Source organism: Trachypithecus francoisi, unplaced genomic scaffold (assembly GCF_009764315.1).
Source record: "Trachypithecus francoisi isolate TF-2019V2 unplaced genomic scaffold, Tfra_2.0 Contig01579, whole genome shotgun sequence".
NCBI classification, from domain to species: domain Eukaryota; kingdom Metazoa; phylum Chordata; class Mammalia; order Primates; family Cercopithecidae; genus Trachypithecus; species Trachypithecus francoisi.
The window spans coordinates 19,748,318-19,768,445 of NW_022681442.1; positions in this window are offsets into that span (position 1 = coordinate 19,748,318).

A 20,128-nucleotide genomic window follows, 5' to 3' on the forward strand; every position below is an offset into this window, starting at 1 on the left:
TGAGGGTTTTTAAATGCAGGGATGTTGAATTTTACCAAAAGCCTTTTATGCATCTGAGAAGATCAATGTAATTTTCATTTTTAAAAATCCGTTTTAAATATTTATTGCCTTTTATTGCTGTCTTTATACCATTCATATTTATTTTTGTTTATTTATTTATTTTTTTGAGATGGAATCTCGCTCTCACCTAGGCTGGAATGCAGTGGCACAATCTTGGCTCACTGCAAGCTCCGCTTCCTGGGTTCACACCATTCTCCTGCCTCAGCCTCCCGAGTAGCTGAGACCACAGGCGCCCGCCACCACACCCGGCTAATTTTTTGTATTTTTAGTAGAGATGCGGTTTCACCATGTTAGCCAGGATGGTCTCGATTTCCTGAGCTCAGCCTCTCAAAGTGCTGGGATTACCAGCATGAGCCACTGCACCCGGCCTCATATTTAAAGTAATTATTGATAATTGAATTACTATCTATTGTATTTGCAACTGTTTTCTATTTATTGCATTTATTTATTTCATTTATATCATCTTTTTCTGACTTTTCTGGTTTTATTGGGAATGCCAAATAATCTCATTATGCCTCCTGACTTAATATACGTGTTATTTTCTGTGACAAATTTTTTATTGGTTTTCCTAGTATTTGTGATATATATGTTTAACTAAGATAAGTCTACCTTTAAATAACACTATGCCACTTCACTCGTAGTGCAGGTAATATGTTACAAAATATTCCACATTTCTCCCCTCCCCCATCCCTTATGACATTTCCATCGTTCGTTTCTCTTATCCATATAGTACATAAGTCACCTAATATATTGTTAGTCATGTTTTAGATTGACTAATAATTAAAAGTAAAAATAATCTATTTTACCCACATTTATTCTTTCTCCATTGTGCCTCATTTTTAACGTAGATTTAAGTTTCTGACTTACTATATTTTTCTCCCTAAAGAACCTTTTAAAACCTGTCTTTTGGGGCAAGACTGCTGGTGATGAATTGCTTCAATTGAAGTTCTTGTTTTCTTCTTCACTTTCAAAAGATAATTTGATGAGAATTTTTTTCTTTTAATTCTTTAAATATTTATTTTTCCACTTTAATTCTTCTGGTATAATTTCTGATGAGCAGTCTGCTGTCATTCTTGTCTTTATTCCTCTAAAGGTGAAATGCTTTTATTCTCTTTCATAATTTTCTCTTTGTCTTTGGTTTTCTGCTTCAAATATGATTTGCCTGTATGTAGATTTTTTTTTTTTTTTTTTTTTTTGCATTTATCCTGCTTGGTGTTATCTGAGCTCCCTGGATCTGCGGTTTGATGTCTGTTAATAATTTTGGAAAATTTTCAGTTGCTGTTACTTCAAATATTAAATATTTCTTCTTTTCTCTCTTTCTCCTGTTTCTGGTATTACTAGGATGCCTGTACTGCAGCTTTTGACATTTTTCCACAGTTTTTGTAGAGTATGCTATTTTTCCTATTATTTTTTCTTTGCATTCCAGTGTGGAAAGTTTCCAGTGACGTATCTTCATGCTCATTGATTCTTTCCTCAGCCATTCCAGTTAATTAATGAGCCCATTCAAGTCATTCTTTATTTCTATTGAGTGTTTTCAATTGTTAGTATTTCCTTGGATTCTTTCTTAAAGTTTTTATCTATCTACTTACATTACCCATGTGTCCTTGTGTGTTGTATACTTTTTTCATTAGAGCCCTTAGTTTATTAGTTATGGTTATTTTATCTCATTAAATCTGTTTTTTTTTTTATTTCAACAGTTTTAAGGGTATAAATGGTTTTTGGTTACATGGATGAATTGTATGGTGGTGAAGTCTGAGATTTTAGTGTACCTGTGAGTCACGGTTATTTTAAATTTTCTGTCTGAGCATTCCAAATCTATTTTGTCTGAGTTTGGTTCTGATGCCTGCTTTGTATCTTCAGACTGTGTTTTCTTGTGTTTTAGCATGCCTTATAACTTTTTGTTGAAAGCTGATAATTATGTATGAAATAATAGGAACTGAGGCAAATAGGCATTTAGTGTAAGGATTTATGTTAACCTGGCTCATAGTTGGGCTGTGTTTAATGCTTACTGTAGCCATAAGTGCCAGATGCTTCTCGGTTCTTCAGTTTTCCTATCCTCTGTTGTCTCCAGGTTTCCTTAAGAACTCCTCCTTAGATTCTGGGCCTTGACCTCTTTCAGCTAAAATACACTGTTACAATAATGGAGTGTTGATATGGTGGTAAAGTGTGAGGTGGAGAACATTCTGTGATCTAATGTAATTCTTAGCCTCTCCCTGCCCTTAAGTGAGTCAGGAAGGTTAGAGGGGGCTGGAGTCTAAGAAATGCCCTTCTCCCATGTGGTAAAGTCTTTTCACTTGTAGAGAAGACCTGACTATGGAGCACACTCTGGGTGTTTTTTTACAGTGATTACTCTTGCCCTTCCCACTGCCAGAGCCATGAGGGAATCTTTTTGGCTCTTCACCATTTGAACCTGGTGGGGTTCCTGGAGGTAAAACAAACAAAAATACATCCCTCTCCCTAAGACTGCAACCCCCAGAGATTTTCATTTTCCAAGTAGTCTTCATGCAGCCTCCAGCCGTTTATCAGTTATTGATGGCAGCTGTGGGCCGTCCAGTGCCTGTTGCGGCAGGGGGGTGGGGACAGGAGTGGCGGTGGGAATGGCCATGGGAGTGGCAGCGGCAGCAGTGAGAGCCTTGTGCCCCATGTCCCCTGTATCCTGTGTGTCTGAGGCAGCCAGCTTTGCTGACCCCCACCCTCAAGTGGCTGGGCAGAATCTGTTTCCAGGCCTGAGCCTCTGCTGCTCTGGACCCTGGCCTCACACTGCAGCCCTCGCCAGCTGCAGCTGTAGGGAGGACATGGGGAAGAGTTAGACAGTCCACAGACCCCTCTGCCCTTGGGGCCACTGTGATGGGGCTGGGCCGAGTCACCCACCAGCAGGAAAGCTGTGCAATCAGGCCTGAACCCCCAAGGCACAGCTGGGCCTGGGGTGGTGCCCATACTCCATGAAACAGGTGAAAGCTGGTAGCAGGCAGCAGCCCTGCCCTCCCGGACATGACTGCAGCTGCCCAAGTCACTGCTGTAGACCTGGGCCTCCCTGTGCTCTTAGGGGTCAGGAGCAGGCAGGAACCCTGCCCTCCTGGGTACAGCTGCAACTGTGCACCCAGGCATCTCTCTGCACTCTTGGGGGGCTTGGGAAGGCCCCTGTTGCCCCCACAGGCTCAGAGGTATTTACTCTCACCACCTGACCTTTTTCTGCTCCTGGGGCCCGCTCCAATCTTGGAGCAACAATGGGGCCAAGCCAGGCGCTTTTGCTGCCTGGCCAGGTATGCACACGCTCCAGGAAATGCTGACATACCAGCCCCCTGCTGCCTTGGACCCTCCAGACTTTGGGCACCAAGGAGCATGGGAGGGAAGCTGAGGGGTTGCTGAGGACAGCCTGGTGCTGGCCTGCAGGTGCTCCTTGGCACAGACAGCCTGGGCACCATGAACAGTGGCAGAAAGCAGACAGACTCCTGGGTGGAAAGGGGTTGGTTCCCAGTGATGCCCCACCTTCAAGCTGGGAGGGTCTGAAGCCTGGTGGCCAGGCTGCCAGTCCCACAGACCAGAGGGGGAACTTGTGGTGCTTTTCCCTGGGCCTACCCATGGCCACTCATGGGCCTATCAGCACATACATCCTCCTGTCTGAGTCTCATAAAAACCCCAGACTCAGCCAAACTTAGTAGAGGATGGAGAGAGGATGGGGAGATGATGGGATGACCAGCTGCAGAGGGGAGCTACCCTCTTTGCTGAGAGCTGGACACTCATCAGGATGAGCTGCCTAGCAGAGAAGAGCTACCCTCTCTGCCAAGAGCTGAAGAGATGACAGGATGACCAGCTCCAGAGAGGAGCTACCTTCTCTGCGGAGAGCTGAACACTCATTGGAACACCATGGTTGCGGAGAGGAGCTGCCTGCTGTGGGTCTCCCCTGAGCTGTTCTGTTGCTTAACAAAATTCCTCTTGGTCTGGGTCACCCTCCACTTGTTTGCGTACCTAATTCTTCCTGGACACAGGACAAGAACCCAGGACCCACTGAATGGCAGGGCTAAAAAAGCTGTAATACAAACAGGTATGAAACATGTACCCATTGCTTGCCAGGTTGTGGGTGACAAGGAGGAGAGAAGAGAGAAGAAGAGAAGGAGGAAAGAGCTGTGGTGCTTTGAGGAGCTCAGACCTGGGAGCTCCTTGATCCAGGGCTGTGACTACCCCTTTGGGACCCTGCAGTTCCTGAAGTCTCCAAGCTTCCAGGCATCACTGTGCTACCCAATGCCAGCTGTGGAAGCTGCTTGCTGTGCACCCTGTCCAGTCACAGCCTCACAGAGAGCCAGCGCCTGGAGCTGCCTGCCCTGCTCCCAGCAGCTGGTATGCCTGACTGTACGCAGTGGCTGGACCCCACACTCACTCACTCACATACCCCTCACTGATCCACTCCAGTCTCTTTGGAGGTGTGGGAATCCACTGGTAGTGTGAGCTAAGCACAGCCTGCCAGGCCAAGTGGGTCCAGTGGGCCCAAGCAAAACTTGGGCAAAGGTGCCACTGGTAACAGAGGTTTCTGACTGGAAAAGCAACAACCCCAAGGATCCCATAACATTAGCATTCAAGTGTTTTTACCATTTAATGACCCTGCCCTCCTCCCTCCATTATGGGTAAATAGATTTGAGCTAAGACTTTCTGGATTCACCAGATTTCAGGGTGGCAATTTGCTCTGTGAATTCAGTGCTCTAATATGTGAAAGGAAAATAGCTAATTTTCACTTTATTTATCTATTTCTGATTGTAAAGGTGGGAATGATGACTGCCAAGGTGTCCATATGTGAAGCTGAAACTGGATTTTTTTTCCTTTATTCACTTTTTAAATATATATTTTACATACATACACACACACACACACACACACACACACACACACACTTTTCTCTACATATGAAAGGAAAGAGGATAGTGCGATGAACTCCCAAATTCTAGCAGCCATCTTGCTAGCATGAGGAAGAGGAACATGCTGGTAGAACAGAAAGTCAGGACTCTGGGACCCTGATAACTCTATGGATTACCATAGCCCTAGGCTTTGTTCTTTGGGTTTCTTATTTGATGAGAAAAATTTAAACCTTTATTTTGTTTAAAGCATATCACTTTTCAAGCTGTGAACTTAAATCTTACCTGATAAGCATTCCTCCCTCACATTGCCTCTCTTTCTTTGTGTATGTACTGTCTGTCTTGAAGTTTGAATCACTCTCTTTCTCGTCTCCTTTCTCTCTCTTCTTCCTCTCTCCCTCCCTCCTTCGTCATTCCTTCTTTATTTGTATTTGTCCTGCAAATTAGTCCTGTTAATTCCTGTTTTTATCTGGTACATAACATAGTGTCTTTCATATAGTAGATGCTAGATAAATATTGGTTGGATGAAGTAATAAATTATCTTAATTATAACTCATCTTGGGCATGAGAAGTCTAGAGGCTCACTCACAAATCCATTTCTGGTATCTATACCATGACCCCACTCATAAGAGAAACTGATGTACATGTCCTTTCCTTATCTCAAGAGCAGAAAATTTCCAAAATGAAGCCGAGGCTTGAATAATTACCAAAATCATTCGTCAAAATAAGTACTTTAGCCAAATATTCAGGCTCCAGCAGGACATATTTCTGCCCAAATTATCTGGATGATTTGTTCAGTCTCCCACTTGGCTTTCTCTGTGGCCTCCTGCAGTCCTTGTAAGCTTGTGCAGCTGTGATATGCCAGTGGTTGGCTCGGGGGCAGAATGCAGGGAAGTGGGGGTGGAAAGCACTGAAAAATCCAATGCCAGGGGCTACAGGCATTTTTTTTCTGGGCCTACTTATGGGTTATTTTCCCAGGAACATAGAAAAAAATATTGTAAAGAGAAAAACTGAACTACATAACACATTTTTCTTCTTAGCACTTTTTATCATCTGAAGTTGTACCTTGCTTTTCTTAGTGTTTTGGCTTTCTGTCTTTTCCCTTTTGAATAGAACCTCCATGAGGGTAAGGACCATCTCTGTCTTGTTATTCTCCCACCGTGAAACTTGGCACATAGTGGATGATGAGTAAATACTTTTTGAATGAATGCATCAATGGATGCATCAATGAACGCATCAAAGAATAAATGAAGAGTCTCTTGGGTAAAGTACAGCTTCTCTCTGTGGAGCTTAGTACTAGATCATTGTTTGGAAGCAGACTGCCAGGTTAGTACTCTGTTACTGCCCTTTACCAGCTGTTGTGACTGGACTTATTTTCTTAGTCATAGTGAATCTATGTCCTTATTCATAAAATGGGAGCAGAATTATACTCTACAGTATACTCAATATACTAATTGTTGTGAAAATTAAATTAATGTTTGCTAGGGCCTTGTACACAGTGTTTGATAAATATTGGTTATTACTTATTATTTTTGTTTCTTCAACTCTACATTGTATACTTCTCTGATCTCAAATGCTTCCTTTCATGTCTAATAGTCTTTTAAACTATAGAAGTTCTTAACAGTTCTTTTTATTTCTAAAAGTTTCGTTCCTACTAACTTTCTTGCATTTTCAAAGTGATTAAGAGGAGTTTGACTTTGCAATTTCCAGAGGCATCACCTCCAAATATGAGTCTGAATCAGCCCTCTGGAACTTGAAAAGTAGAAATTATTTTTTCTTTCCTGCTGACAGGTATTATGACAGGCATTCTTTTTCCAAAATAGAAGAGCCCATGTACATTGATGGGGGTCTCTCTCCTGTAACCTGATGCCATCCGGAAGTGGGAAGGGTGACTCCTTAGCAGCAGTGATGTACGTACTTGTCACCATCCCTGCTTCTTGATGTTGTGTAGTTTCAAAAAGCCCGTGAGCTTGGGAAACCACCTGGAACTTGAAACAAGTTTCATCCACAGCTCTTTCCCTGGGCTTTGACTTTAGACTATCACACAAACTCCTAGCTCTCTCTTACATTGACATCAGACCTTAGATATTGATAATGCTGTTATACATTCAAACTCTGTTTTTTCCCCACCACATTTCTTGGTATTCTTATTACATTTTTCCTGTGTGCAACTGGGGATACAGCAAGGAACACAAAAAACAAAGATCCCTGCCCCCTTGGAGCTTACTATTCAGTAGCAGGAAACAGATTATCTGTAAAAATAAGCAAGTAGATATGTAATATATTAAATGGTGATAAAAGCCTGGGCAACAGGGTGAGAGCCCATCTCTACACAATATTGAAAGATTAGCTGGGCATAGTGGTGTGCATCTGTTGTCCCAGCTACTCAGGCAGCTGAGGTGGGAGGATAGCTTGAACCCAGGAGGTTGAGGCTGCAATGAGCCATGATCACACCACCGCACTTCAGCCTGGGCAACAAAATGGGGCCCTGTCTCAATAACTAAACGGTGGTAAGTTTTAAGAAGAAGAAAAGATTAAATGAAGTGAAGATGCTGGAGAGTGGAGACTGCTGGTTGTTAGAGGACAGGGAGGGTGGGGAGGGTTCTTGTTTACAGAAGGGGATTGGAGAAGTCCTCATGTCGAAGTAATATTTGAACTGAGAACTGAAGGAGGGGAGGGAATGAGTCATGCTGCTGTCTGGGGAAAACTTCCCAGACATAAGGAGCAATATTTCGTAGAATTGGTCTTCACTTGCTGCAGAAATGGTACAGAGGCTGGTGTGTCTGGAGTGGAGTGAACAAGGAGAGGGAAAAGTAGGAGATGGGACTGTGTGTGAGCATGTCAAGGACAAGTAATACTGCATGGATTTCTCTTCACTTTGAAAATCATGTCTCCTCCCTACTGATGCATCCCCATGCTCACACCCTTCTCAATATCTCATAGTTTTGATCATTGTCACCTTTGTTAGCATTGTTTTTAATATCATCTAAACATTTCCTTTAAGCATTATTTTACCTTTCATATGAACTATTTCAAATAGAGCAGGAGAGAAAAATGATGACTAATTCTAACAAAGCACGTATATTGAATACAGGTTAAAACGCTGCGGGTAAGGGAGAGAGGGAAAGGGATTATGACATATCAGCTTGATGTTTCCACCACTTATTCCTCATTCCCTTCCAAACCTCCCTCCAAAAGTATTTGCTGCCATGATTCTAGTATATAACTTGTAAGCACTTTCAACTGAGATATAAGGAAATAAAGAATATTCATAAAAGACTCCAGTGCTTAACATAATCACAGCAAATGTGCCTTAACAAAAGATCATTGTGATGGCCAAGATTATCCTGGTTGTTCCCATCAGCTGTTGGTGAACAGGACTATGTTATTTTCTCTGGAACGTAGCTTTGTTCAGGGTTTATGAACTGAACATTTATAACTGAAGGAACTTCTGTAGTGTTTCTTCTTTTCTGTAGTCATCCAGTCTAACTTCTTCATTTTATAGCCAAGGAAGCTGAGGTAGAAGCAGAGCCTCACAGGTAGGTAAGGGCAAAGCCAGCAGTAGAACTCAAATCTTCCACTCTGACCTTTTACCACTTTCTGCGGATAGTGGCCTGGGTCAAAGAGGGAGAATAGAAGGGCCGAGCAGTTTTTAATTTGACTTGAGAAAGGAAAAGCAAGATGGTGAAAAACCTCAACAATCTCATACAGAGACATTTTGGAGAATACTGGCTAGGAGAGGAAGCCAGAACCCTCATTGCTGGTAGGTAATATAGCTGTGGTACAGAAAGTGTTCCAAATTGGGAAACCAAGTGAGTTATCTACCATTTTTTTCAATCTCTGTCACTTACTGACTTTGAGTACTTACTTGAACCAGCCACTTCACTTCTTAATACATTTTCATCTCTGTAAGATTAGAGAATTAGATTAATTAGAGATGATGAATGCTAGCACATAGACTTGAATCTCCAGTTTCGTGTCTACATATTGCAAATCGATTCTAGATACCTACTTCTTAAAATCTTCTCGACACAGTTTTAGAGCAAAAAGAAATTGGTACTTGAGATTAAATTTATTTAGCATATTTAGACTAGATGATCTCTTAGGTTTCTTCTAGCTGCAGAATTCTGTGATGAAGTGTGTCATTCCAGGGATCTTCTCCATGCTTTTCCCTTCTCCCCTCCCCAGTGAAGGGCTCACTGAAGTGTCCTGCTTTCCCATGTGAATGCTGTCATTTCTCCTGAAACTGGTAGGCCCAAATATAGAGCATATGGCTTCTCCTTGACCTGACTTTGCAGCAGCCAAGAGTAAGTAGACTGGGTTTGGCATACTCAAGTCATTCCTGCAGGGAAAGTCAAGATGGAACAAAATGTTGTTTACCTCTCCCAAGTCAGTATCTAATGGGACTTGAAGGCAGGTGATGTGTTATGGTTTTATGAGTTTCAGAAGAGATTGAGGCCTGGCAAGGAGTATCTGAGAGGCTAATTTAATACAGAACAGCTCTAGCTTAGTCACTGAGCTATTCAGAACGTATTAATGTGACTGGCCAGTTGGAGACACAGACTCAAAACTGCCCTATGAAAGAAAGGCAAACACAAGTTTCTCAGAACTTCATCATTTTTGCTGGGAAGTGTACTTAATAGAACACAATGTTCTGCTGAAACCATGGAGCAGTAAAATTATAAATTCAAACTTCCCTCATATTTGCCTGAAAATTATCAAAGAGAAACCTTCATTCTTTCTATTTGAAGAGAGCCTAATATTGTTCATTGTAACACCATCAGCATATTCTGAAATTACTTTTTTTTTTTTTTTTTTTTTTTGAGATGGAGTCTCGCTCTGTCACCCAGCCTAGAGTGCAGTGGCCAGATCTTGGCTCACTGCAAGCTCCATGTCCTGGGTTCATGCCATTCTCCTGCCTCAGCCTCCCGAGTAGCTGGGACTACAGGCGCCTGCCACCACGCTCGGCTAACTTTTTTTTTTATTTTTAGTGGAGACGGGGTTTCACTGTGTTAGCCAGGATGGTCTATGATCTCCTGACCTTGTGATCTGCCCGCCTCAGCCTCCCAAAGTGCTGGGATTACAGGTGTGAGCCACTGCACCCGGCCGTGAAATTATCATTTAATGAATCACTTTTATATTCCCATACTTCTGGAAAGGGCTTCAGAATGTTAGCTCTCTCTCTTACTAACTTGCACTTGTGGTTCCTTGTTCAGTGAATGCACCTGATGAATCACAGCTCCTAGGATCCTCACACTGGTGGAACTTCTCCTACGCATTGAATTTTGCTTAGGTCAATGAGACAGTGGCAAATGTGACTCAAATAGAGATTGATGAGCACTTGTATATTGGGGCTTGTCCTGCCTTTACCCTGTGAGGAAGTGCAGCCTGAGCCTGCTTTGAAATGGAAAGACCCTAAAGAGAGAGACACCTAGCCATCTCAGCTGTCCCAGGTGAGCCCTGCTCTCAGCCAATCCTCCAGCAGCATTTAGCCATGTGAGGGTACCTGGAGAAACAGCAGAAAAACCAGCCAGCCAACCCACAGAACTGTGAAAAGTGAAAACCGGTTGTTTTAACCCACTAGGTTTAGAGATTACTGATTACATAGAAATCGGTCATCATGACCATGGGCTAGTACCATGGGCTAGTACCATGACCATGGGCTAGTTCCATAAGTCTAAGAAGCCTGAGTTGTCTCTTCCATCAAATGGAAATAATGACATTCACTCTACAGGAATATTGTGAGGATTAAATATAATGATGAGTTTGATTGCCCCTACAGTGGTCATAGTAGGCACTAGGCTTTTAAGAAATTATCTATTTTTCTTACCATTTTTGCTGCCTCCATATCTGTAGGAAGAAAAAACGGTGAATTTGGCTTCTGTCATAAAAATTTTACTGAAAATTTTCCATGCAAATTGTTTTATAGATCCATCGGGGGTGGTTAATCAAGATGAGAAAAGTTTTCCTTGTCATAGAATACTTTTGCAAGTTAATAAAAGGAAAAACTGACTTGTCAGAATAATAACATTTGCCTAGCTAATATTGACCTATTTTCAAATAATTCATTGAACTGTGCATTCTGACTAGCCAGTAACTACTAAGAGAGACCATGTGATGATACTAGTTTAAAACAGCATATAATCTCAGAACATAATTGAGGAAAACAGCTTATTCATTTTTGAGATGAAAAACATCACCCATCACATACCTTGATGCTGACTCAAGCTCAAATATGGCACAAATGATTTGCTACAAGACTATATATTTGCAGAAAATGAAGTCTAATGGTGTAATTATGGAGAAAATCACAGCCCTGTTTACCAGGCATTCTAAACAAAATTTTTCAAAAGACGTGCGATGGTGGTAGATCAGTATGTTTGAAAAGATGGTGTACTTTGAAGCAGCTAAAGGATCTAGAGTGGCTCAGTCCATTGAAAACAGATTTACTGCAGTGGGGAACATCATTATGCCACAGGGACATTCAAGCGGAAATAAACAAAACAGGAAGAATATAGGATGATGAAATTACTTTGGCCCTATTCAGTATGTTGTGTAATGGGATTCTCAGGCTGTTACTGACTGAGTTGGTGAAAACTAGAAAATGTATGCAACATTACTGGAGAGATTATCAGTATAAAAATACAAAGCAACCCAGAAGCTAGTCTGAGTCAGACTTCTGGGGAGGTTAGGAATGATGTAAACTATTTTGAGATTTGAGATTTTTTGGGGGCTTATTTTGGCAAGTTTCTGTAACCTTCTTGTGTTTAAACAATAAATTTTTATGGTAACATGTATTACAGATTACACATTAAATTGCAGTAGGAACGTGGCAGACTTACAAGGGTACGTGTCTTAGACCCAGAGGGTCTTATTTCTAGTTACTTTTGTGTGACTTTGAATAAGTCACCTCATTGGGTCTTGGCCTCTACGTCCTTAAAATAAAGATTTTAGAAGTTATCTATCAGGTATTTTTAAGCTCTTAAGATGCCTGATTTCCATTAATTTTATGATTTAAGTTAGGCAATAGTGGCAGGCTAAATAGTGACCTCTAATGAAATCTAGGCTCTAGTCTTGGGAACCTTTGATCCATGACTTACATGGCAAAGGGAACTTTGCAGATGTGACTAAGTTAAGGATTTTGAGAAGAGATGATTATCCTGATTATCTGGGCAGGTTCTAAATGTAATCATAAGTGTCTTTATATGAGAGTCAGAAGGTGATTTGACTACAGAAAGGGAAGTAGGAGATGTGACAACAGAAACAAGAGGTTAACGTGATTCGACAGAGGAGTTATAAGCCAAGGAATGGAGGCAGCCCCCAGAAGCTGGAAAAGGCAAGGAAACCAATTCTTCCCTAAAATCTCCAGCAGGGATCAGTCCTGTTGACAGCTTGACTTTAGCCTGGTTAAACTGATTTCAGTCTTCAGTTCTCTAGAATGATAAGAAAATGCATGTGTATTTTCAAGCCAACAAGTTTGTAGTGATTTGTTATCACAATAACAGTAAACTAATATTGCAGTTAAAAACCATAAGATCCACTCTGAGATTTAAATGACTTAAATCATGGAATAGTAACTACTGATTTAGCCATTTATTGGAGCATTTTTTGGCACTAGCAATGGGACAGATGTGAAACCTAGTGCTACAGTTGAGGTATGTTAGAGTTGTAGGATGCACTTGGCCTGGAGTTATAGCAAACTTAACCCACACAGGCTGAAACATTACAGATGATTTATTTGCTTATGTAACTAAAATGTCCCAAGGCAGGCCAGAGGTCAGGAATTGTTTAACCAGGGATCAAGGTCCATTTCTCTGCAATGTTCTCAACTCTGCCCTCCTCCATATCACGGTTCATACCTCAAGGTTGCGGGAGGATGACCATGAAAGGCCGTTCGTGCATACATGGCAATGTCCAGAGGAAGAGTGAGCCTATTTCTTCTGGAATTTCTCTCAAGGGTGAGGAAACACATTTCCAAGCAAATATCCGTCCCCTTATGTCTATAACCAGGGAGTGTCCAGTTCTAGTCAGCTTGGGCCTACATCACCCAACGAATCCATGTCATAAAGAATTTGATTACCTTTACACCTTTTGTACTGCCTACAGAAATGCTGTTTGGAGTTAGCTTTCCCTGAAGCTGTGTGCAGGAGAGGTGGATATCTGAAAGAAAATCATGTGCTTTTCAAAATGGGGAAATGGATTCTAGGAAAGCCACTAGAACTTTACATTGTAATCATCTACATATATCATGAAAAGATGAAGTAGGGGAGATTAAAGTGGAATTAAAGAGGGGCAAAATATTGTGATAAAAGCTATTCTAAAGATACCCCAAAATACTGTGGGAAAATACACGAACAATGTGGAAGAATGAAGAAATCTGACTGGGATGGTTTAAGGTTACATTATTGGAGGAGTAATATATAAACTGAAACTTAAAAGGTGGGTGGGAGCTAGTAAGGTGAAGAGGGTAGCATTTCAGGCAGGAAATAGATTGTTGAAAGCTAAAGTATGAAAAGCTTAATGAGATCTGAGAGCAGAGAGAAATTCAGTGTGGCTGAGTAAAAATTGAGGGGGAGAGGGAAAGGGTGCCATGGTACATGAAGCTGGAAAACAAGTTTGAGGCTGGATTTTTGTATTAATAAATGTGTAGTGTATGCATTTTACATGTATATAATGTGTACATTTTATAGATCATGATAAGGAGTTTGGTTTTCATCCCAATAACAGTGAGGAGCCAAAGTTTCCATGGTCATAGGACCACAGCATAGAGAACTAATTGAGAGCAGAGTAGACAAAACATTGCAATTCATTGGAATTAGGAGCTAAGGAAGAGTGAGCTGGGTCAAAGACTACTTAAAAAGTATCTGGGTGAGTGAAGGATCTTTAGGTAACCAGAAACAAGTTTGAAGTACCCCGGGACCTGAGGGAGAGATATTGAGTGGGCAGTTGGAGAATGAAGATAGAGAGAGCCCACAGCAGAGGTGTCACTGTCTCCAGTACACAGATGAGAATAAGGAGGTGAGGAGACGTAAATAAATTGGTCTGAAGTCATGGGACAGAAAGAGGCTGATGAAAGATTCAAATCTAGGTCTTCAAAGCTCATGCTCATAAAACCTCCACCATTTGAATTGCAAAAGTTCTTTCTAGTTAAGAAATATCTGGAAGATGAAAACTGAAGCTCAGAGAAGTGATTTATTCAAGGCCGTATAGTCACTAGGTAATAGAACTTGGCCTTAAGAACAGGCATTTTAATGGCAACTCCATCGCCATTTCCATTATGTGGCATTGTCTCTCTGTAAAATTTTGCTTTCTGGGGACGTTGTTGTTTCCCTTTATTACATACAGAAGCAAATCTTTGACTTGATTGGTTTAGTAACATTCTGCAGAGAAAAAAAAAAAAATGTCAGACTGGGCTACCTGCCTACTGCAGTGGTTCTCAACCTGGATAAGTTTGATCTCTAGGATACATCTGGCAATGCTGGAGATGATTTTCTATGTCGTAATTGGTGTGGGGGTGCTACCTCACATCTTGTGTGTAAAGACCAGGAATGGTGCCCAACATTCTATAATACACGGGCCAGCCACCCACAACATACCTGGATTAGGATCCCAGGTCTACCTGGGTGTTTTCTATGAGTTCATTCACTTTCCCTATCTTTTCCTATGATAGTATCTGTCTAATAGGCTATTGGCATAACTAAATGAGATAATCGATATAAAGCATTTAGAATGGAGTCAGCAAGGATTAGTTTTCTTCACCATGTGTTAGCTATTGCCATTACCAGTGGCCATGAGAATATGATAAATATAAAAGCATATTCTGTTCAAACACCTAAAATGATTTGAATGTATAGATAAAAGGTCTTTTTTTTAAGAGAACTGTGATGGATATTTAATTCTGCTTGGCAAACAATAAACTTACTTTCTAATAGATTTGTTTTCTAAAAAAGGAACGGAATATGGATTAGTAAAACAGAGCCTTAAGAGTTTGGCTATATCAGCAACAATGTGATTTAGGTGACATACGTGGGAAGTGATGGGGGAAGGAATTGAATATTTCACTGTATAAAGTGGTAGCTGAGCTTACCCTTTCTGTGTGATTAAGGAATCATTCCTCTAGAATGGTAGGGTTGGCATAACCTTATGGAAAGAGATTTTGAGCTCATAGACGAAGACTAGAGTTTCAATTGCCAAGTCAAATGCAAGGTTTTCTCATATATCTGGTTTTCAGTTTCATACCTATAAAATGAGAAAGTTGGATTAGATAATCTCTAATGTTACTCTGGCATCACCATCCTAAGATGAATCAACACTGATCTTAGCAAAATACTGTTAATCTAAGCTTTGCCTTTATGTCATTGCTATCCTCTTAGCATCATTTTAAATACATGCAGTTTATTGATCATACCCCTGGAGGCTGATGGGTGGCATTTTTAGGAGGAAACTTTCTAGGAAATATTTAAAATAGTTTACTCCTAAAATTCAAGTTATGCTCTTACAGACACCACACTGCAAGTAAAAATATATCTTTTCTAGGTGAAGACAAGTGGTTTAGACAGCAGTTACAGAGGATGCATAAATAACTGGATTGGTGCCTTACCCTGAGGCAAGTTCAGTGAAGGGTTTTGCCCTTATTTCTATTTGTCTTCTCTTCCTTGTCCATCTCTCATAGGGTCATGCCCCATCCTGCTGTTCCCTTAAGGAAACTTTCTTTGCAATTCAAGTATTTTCTGTGAGCTCTGAAGAGGCATAACTTTGGTCTGTGCCTTTGTAAATTCCTTCTCCTCTTAGTGATTTATTTTTTAAAACTGAATTGACATAATTATATACACTCATTTTCAAAATTATCGAAAACACTGAAATGAGTAAAGAAGCAGAAAAAAATTATCTGTAATCTCACAGCCTAGTTAGCAACTGTGGTTGTAATTGTCAAAAGATAAATTTTCAACACATTTGGTTAAATGATCTAATTAGCTTTTATTTCTAGTTCATAATTTGGGTAGCATCTCATCTAAAAATAGAGGGGTCCTATAGTGGGCATGACAGAACAATCGCTTTTTTATAAGGTAGCTTGAACAGGAACAAAGAAACATCAACATGATACAAAAAGTGGATTAACATGATTAACGTGAGACTGCTTCAGGTTACTTTCCTTGTGTTAAAGTAGTAGGGACTTCCTTACCATTCTGGGTAACACTGGCCTATTTAAAGATTTGGTTAGTATCTTTCTTTCTTGATTTCTTGGAATATCAGATACACAGTTTACTTTTTGTTTTGTGAGACTTTAGCATGAGTGACTCCATTTTGGTTTGGTCTCTTGAGGTCTAGTGCAGAAGCTCAGTTGAAATGAGTGGCCTCCTATACATTTTATTTAATATAGTTCAACATTTTAAAATATTTTATGCCTTTTTTTTATATAGGTGATTGAAAATATTTTAAGTTCAAACATTTATTTTTTTAGCATCATACCATAAGCATTTCCCTATCCCATTAAAAATTCCTTGACAATCTTTGACTTAATGAATGCAGATTATTCCATTTAGGGATCATATGCTTTCTTAATCAGTTTCCCGTTTTGGGACATTTCTTTTTTTTCACTATTATAAGTAGTAAAAGCTACTTATTAATAACTTTGAAAATAAATCTTTACCTGTATATCTTTGTCTTTTGTTTTTAATATATGCCTAGAGTTTCAGGCTTTGGGTCAAAGGGCAAAGGGGGATGAAAACTTTTTTTTTTTTTCTTCAGACAAGGTCTCCCTCTGTTGCCCAGGCTGGAGTGCAGTGGCATGATCACGGCTCACTGCAGCTTCGACCTCCTGGGCTCAAGTGATCTTCCCACCTCAGCCGCCTGATAGCTTGGACTGCAGGCATGAGCCACCATACCCAGCTCTTTTATTTTTCTACTTTTTAGAAAAGTAAGGGAACAATTTTAAAAGGTTAGCCACATTGTTTTCCTAATTGTATTAACTTACAAACCCATTAGCGTGTATGAAAATGCTTACTTCTGTGAGATGAGCCAGACCAAAGGAAGCAGCTTCTCTAAAGAGGTGTCTAGATAAATATAGTGGTATACACTAGAGTTTTAAAATTTGAGAACAGAGTCCTAGAAAAAGAATTCTAAAAAACAGATCATTAGCAACAAGCTTGGAGAAGTTAAATGCAGATGTTTGCCTTTCTGTTTTTATTACACAGCTGAAAGGGCAATGATTGGCTTCTTGTTTTCCCTCACCAATCTACCAGCTCAATCTCTGGTAGATTGGTAAGGGAAAATATTTGTTGATTTCAAATCGGAAGTTCATTTTCTCAAGGTGGAATTTTCTGAAAGCTCTCTTCATATTGCTATCTAGCTCCTTATGCTGGGTCAGGGGCAAGCTAAGTTCACAAGCAGAATTAGACAGATCAAGCCAAAGGCATTAAGTGATAGAACTCATAATTCATAAAGCAGACGTTATTCTGATTGGTAGTATCTATAAATTATTCTATATTTTCAGTATCTTTCAGTAATGGACTTATTGCAAATGAATATGGAGAGTTCCTCGAGGCCATAGAAGGGCTTAATAAACCATTGGGGAAAGGTAGGATGATTGCCAAATGGAAACCAGCAAAATGATTCAGCCTCAGTTCTGTGTCACATGGGGAGATGGAGGCCACTGCCGGGGACAAGGGGAGGGAAAAATCAACTGTGAGAACTGTGGTTCCCGGGAAAGCTGAGCAGTTTTTGAATCTAAAAAGAGAATTAGGAGACACCTGCATGTTATCATGACTCCCTAAGAGTGATACCTGGAGGACTGGACTGAAGAGGGAGAAAGAAACAGAATAGGAAAAATAAATATTGGGGGTAAGGTGGCAAAGGAGGCAGATTTCAATTCATGTGGATTCTATTTGATTTGAGACTGTATTGAACCTCCTCCTGAAAAGACAAGACAGCGTACAAATTCCTAGCCTAATAAATACAATGGAAGACATGTAAGATTTTTGACCTGAAGTGGAAATCTTGCATTCTTTAGACCACGTGGGATATGGCAATTCACTGGTAGGATCCAAATAGAACTTCTCGTTGTCTCTACCACTCAGTGTTACTCAAGGTTAACACCAAATACTCGTGGATCTCATGAATGGGGAGTTTCACATAATTATATAGTCCATACTTTTAAAAACATGGCAGCTCTCCTGAGAGCATATACCCACAAAAAGGCAGCATGTTTGACATTTTAGGTAATTTCAGGATTATGAGGAGAGCCCCAAAGGGACTCAAAAACTAGTTGCTAGGATTGGAATGTGTCCTTCAAAAAGCATGTATTGGACACTTAATCCCTAATCCAACAATGTCAGGAGGTAAAACTCAAAGAGTGGTGATTGGGCCAGGAGGGGTCTGCCCTCGTGAATGGAATGAATTCCTTATAAAATGATGAGTGTAGCCCCCTTCTCACTCTCTCTCACCCTTTCTTTGCTCCTTCACCATGAGAGACCACAGCACGAAGGCCCTTGTCAGGTGCCAGGTGCCAGTACATTGATCTTGGGCTTCCCAGCCTTGAGAACCATGAGCCAATACATTTCTGTTCATTACAAGTTACTCAGTCTCAGCTCTTCTGTTATAGCAGCACAAAATGGATCTAGACATGAGTAGAGGGGATAAAACACAGCTCAAGTAGTTACTGTTCACTAATGCAAAGGAAAACCGACAAATATCAAGAACATAAAAGAAAATGTTCTAGGGGATCAAAAAAAGAAAAAGTTCCTTTTGACTAGCATGAGCAATGTACAACTAGAGTGGGAGAAGAGGACTTTAGAAGCTAGAATAGGCCGGGTGTGGTGGCTCATGCCTGTAATCCCAGCACTTTGGAAGGCTGAGGTGGGCAGATTACCTGAGGTCAGGAGTTCGAGACCAGTCTGGCCAACATGATGAAACCCTGTCTCTACCAAAATTACAAAAAAATTAGCTGGGCGTGGTGGTGTGCACCTGTAATCCCAGCTACTTGGGAGGCTGAGGCAGGGGAATTGCTTGAACCAGGGAGGTGAAGGTTGCAGTGAGCAGAGATTGCGCCACTGCACTCCAGCCTGGGCGACAGACTGAGACTCCATCTGAAGAAAGAAAGAGAGAGAGAGAGAAGAAAGAAAGAAGCTAGAATAGCACAGGCAAGGTGTGGTCAGTTGGCAGTGGGCTGGCTTGGTTGAAGCCTAGAGAACATTCTGGACAGAGGTTAGAAAACTGTACAAAAGGTGGGACTTGAATGGCTGATGGAGGAGTAAAGACAGGATTTGATTTATTAGATAATGGAGAGGTGAAAGGTTTCTGAGTTAAGGGATGAGGGGATCAATTGCTTGTAGAAGATCAACCTGCTTATACCCACATTATTCAAATACTGCTGTTAGGGGGAATAAAGTCTCAATTTCCTGTACTTTCTGAATGTTTGTTGAGGAGGAAACAGCCAACATAAATTATTTCACCATCTTTAGGGAGCTCATTTGTAGGAAGATGTTGTATAACTGAGGCTTTTCAGATTATACATATGCGCACAGAGTAAAGAATTAGGGCAATTATTTAAAAATCTTGACTGGAAGGCTCACATTCACTTGACAAATCCTGATTGTCAATGAAAAATGGTGGGTATGGTTATCATTCCTTGATTTGATTTGGGGTTGTTTGCTTGAGTCATTTAGATAATTGCCTTTTTTTCCCCACCTTTTCTGGTTTCTGTACTCACAGCCCTCATGTGTCAAGATACTTAAGGGACATGAAGAAACTCCCTTCCCTGGTTGTGTTAGGAGCTCCTTTCCCAAGTTAGACCCATTTTTCTCTCTTCGTTTCCCAGTCTAGACTTCAATCTCAAGAGAGGAACTTGAAAGTGGAGCTCTGTCTAGTTTGAAACTCGCTCCTTCTCTCTTTTCAACTCCTTTGAGGAAGTTTTGGAATGATTTCCCTTGGTAGACAGGAAGCAAAAGTTAGCAGGAACCCACTGAATCACAGGGAAATTGTCTTGACAACCTGAATACTGTTCCCTCAAAAGGTGACACTTCATAGGAACTTAGATGTTCAACATTGTTCTTTTCAATGTTTCTAGGTTTGTTTTAGGGAGGAATAACAGAAAGAGAGGACGATATCAATGACATCTGCCTTTCCATGTATTACGTGAGTCATTTGTCTATGTAATTAGTATGATCCCCCAAAACACTTGAATTTAAGGATCATTATTTATTTTTCTTAATAAAATAAAACCT